The sequence below is a fragment of the Halictus rubicundus genome, chromosome 7, assembly GCF_050948215.1.
Source record: "Halictus rubicundus isolate RS-2024b chromosome 7, iyHalRubi1_principal, whole genome shotgun sequence".
Lineage (NCBI taxonomy): Eukaryota > Metazoa > Arthropoda > Insecta > Hymenoptera > Halictidae > Halictus > Halictus rubicundus.
Window position 1 is genome coordinate 7,866,503 of NC_135155.1, and position 3,045 is coordinate 7,869,547.

Sequence of the window (3,045 nt, forward strand, 5' to 3'; positions counted from 1 at the left end):
TAGAGCGAGGACAACAAAAGGGCTCGGCTGATCGTTGCGGATACGGCAGGCGGCGCGAAAACGATCCTTGCCGGACTAGTGTATCGAAATGCACGGACACATCGCAGTTAATTACTCGGCAAACGTAGGAAACGTGAGCGCGCGAAGTTTCACGGTAGCCGGCCACGGTGAGAAATCGGCCGGCTGGCAAAGCGAGGCGAGTGATTGTTACCTCGATTGACAAGGGTATCAAATAATGCATGGGGAACACCATGCCCGTACCCGGTAATCGCGTGCACCGCGTACACGCGTATAGAAAATCTGAATGGTCGCCGTCTGTCGCGGCCGATCGGTGGGTCCGATCAGAAAATTGCCGTTCAGTCGCTCGAAGTGTGAGAATTAAAATGTTAAGCTTACATCCACACCGAAGCAACAGCGAGCAACTTGATGTCGCACGTGTCCGGAGAAAGTGGCCGCTTTTACCGAATAAAGAGGCGACAAAAACTCGCTGCTGCTTCACTGTGGACACACTTTAGGTTGTCCCAAAAGTTTACCGAAGGCGTGCTACATACCGTCAATTAACCCACTAAATACAGTTCAAATCACGTCGTGTTTAGTGTCATTTTAATCGGAAAAATGCCGCAAATAAATTGGTGAAAGTCCCATAAAAATGTAATGAAAAATAAAGAAGTTTTGTAATTGGATTAGTAGTGGTTCACACCGTTACGCCCGACCCCGTATCGGATGACGCGACATGTAATCGGGGTACGCCCCCAAAGTAGAGGGGATAGGCGAACCGACTAAGATCGTGTGGCTCCGTTCGGCTTAGATCAACACTTTACTGTACTCATCAAGGTCAGTACGATGCACCGACGCCGTCATAACGCACAAACGCTGACGTTTAACCACGTCATTCGCTTTCTGAAAAAGTGACTTCGAATTTGTATCGTGCGCATTAGTCGAAAACGAAACGAACTTTTCGGACACCCTGTGCATACAAATCCCTGGGTGCCGTGTCCCTCGAGGTGTGCCCTCCCGAGATCAGATAACAAGGAAAGCTTTTAGTCTCTTAAACTATTATTAATGCTTCCTCGTCTTGTTCGATGAAAAACTACCCGGCCGACATTATGCCTGGAACAATAGAGCCGGATGGAAATTAGGGACGGACGTCGGGGGACTCGATGGTTAAACAATCACTGTTCATTAGCGAATGTTAACGAAAGCTCGAGGCTCTTTGTAATTCTATTAATCTCGTCGATAATTACTGACGCGCTATCTAATTTCTTTTCTCGAAGCTTGTTCGAATCGTTAACTGATTGTATTCATTTCAACATGATCAATGTTAATCTCGAAGAAGTCGGATCAAAAATATTAAGAAATAAAAGAATAATTTTCATGTTAATACTACCGAGCACTAAACGTGTTGATTGCTTTATAATAATAAAAAGATAGAATTCACTCGGACTTTTTACGAGTTTTATGACATTTCCATGATTTCAATAATTTTATAGAACAAATCAAAAATAAATTGTTTCGACCCAACTAATAGCTCTAGTGTTAAGAATTTCTTGTTTTCAAAGCAACATTAAAATCATGTGACTTAATTTCCCTCGGGTAATTAAATTTTAAACAGTACTAAGAACCTTTTGTCCTAGAGCAAACATGAAAACCACACGGCTTAATTTCGCTCGAGTATTTTAATAATTTATCAAACGCTAAAACACGGTGCAATTCTGATGGAATATTAAGGGTCTCAGAAATTACGGTGGCTTAATCGTGTACATTCCAGTATTTCACTCTTTAATCAAATGGTAAAATAGAATCTCCCATTTCCAAATCTGCATGCTAATCACGTGGCACGGTTATATTTCAATATCTCCGTTTCATTCTAAATGACAATAAATTAGCAATATCCGTAAAATAGTGTTACGATCATGTCCAACGCATCGTGACAAATTGTAACATCAAAATCGAATGTTTCAGAAATCTTTGGAGCGTGCCGGTCACCGCTTAACAAAATGAATTGCGAATTCCGATCGACGAAGGACTGTAAAGGATTAAATATTTTCGCGGGTCACGGCGATTCGTTCATTCATCTTCGGGGATCGATGAAAAGCCAAAATTCCAAAGCCTGTTCGAATGATAAAGCAGAAAACCCGCGATATCATATTTCACGCGTGGTCCCGAAGTGGCGGCAATTAAAACGCGCTCAATCAAATGATAATCTTATCTGCGCGCGATCGATAATTCGATTATTCATTATCCCCTTCAAAGTCACGTTAATTACATATTACGGGGGAGGTGTGTATTACGGGGTAAACGGCGATGGCAGGCGTTAATTAAAAGCGGACGTCTCGGAATTTTCGAGTGCGTCCCAGATGTCGAGCCTCGATAGGCAGAAAATTAATAATAACTTCACCGAAGTCCCGGAATTCTTCGCGAGGCGAACGCGATATCGCGGCGCTGGGAATGCGGTCGGTTAACGAGTTAGACCGATAATTATTAAAGTCAACTTTTTTCGGGGGTCCTCGGTGCCAGTAATCCGGGACAGATCAAATTGTGAGCAGAGTTCATATTTTTGTTATTTATTTGAGTACCGTTTCATTATTATTTATATTTTATTAAACGTACAAAAATTGTTTAAGCAAAGATACTTGTGAACTATTTGGTATATGGAAAAATGGTTGAAACGAAAGTCGTATGGTTCCAAGAGTAGCATACAATGTAGCAATTAATTTTTTTTTCTAATTTGCTGTCTTACCGAGACGTAAAGGTCACCTCGAGATTTTCATTGTGAATGGTAAATTTTAATCTTGCGATTGAATCCTAAGTGGAAAAAAAACCGTGAGGGTAGAAAATGAATAGTGACCTAAATGAATCACTCTGTATATGACAAAACAGCTTCTGAAATTCAATCATTGAACATAAGTGTACGCGACAGAGCCAGCCGAAAAACATTGCGATCATCATACCGTCAAACGTTAATTAGATTTCACGAAGTTAAAGCTTTTTTTCTTTCAGTCTTGCCACGTTTCCGTACAAACGGACCGCTGCTGCGCGTCGCTC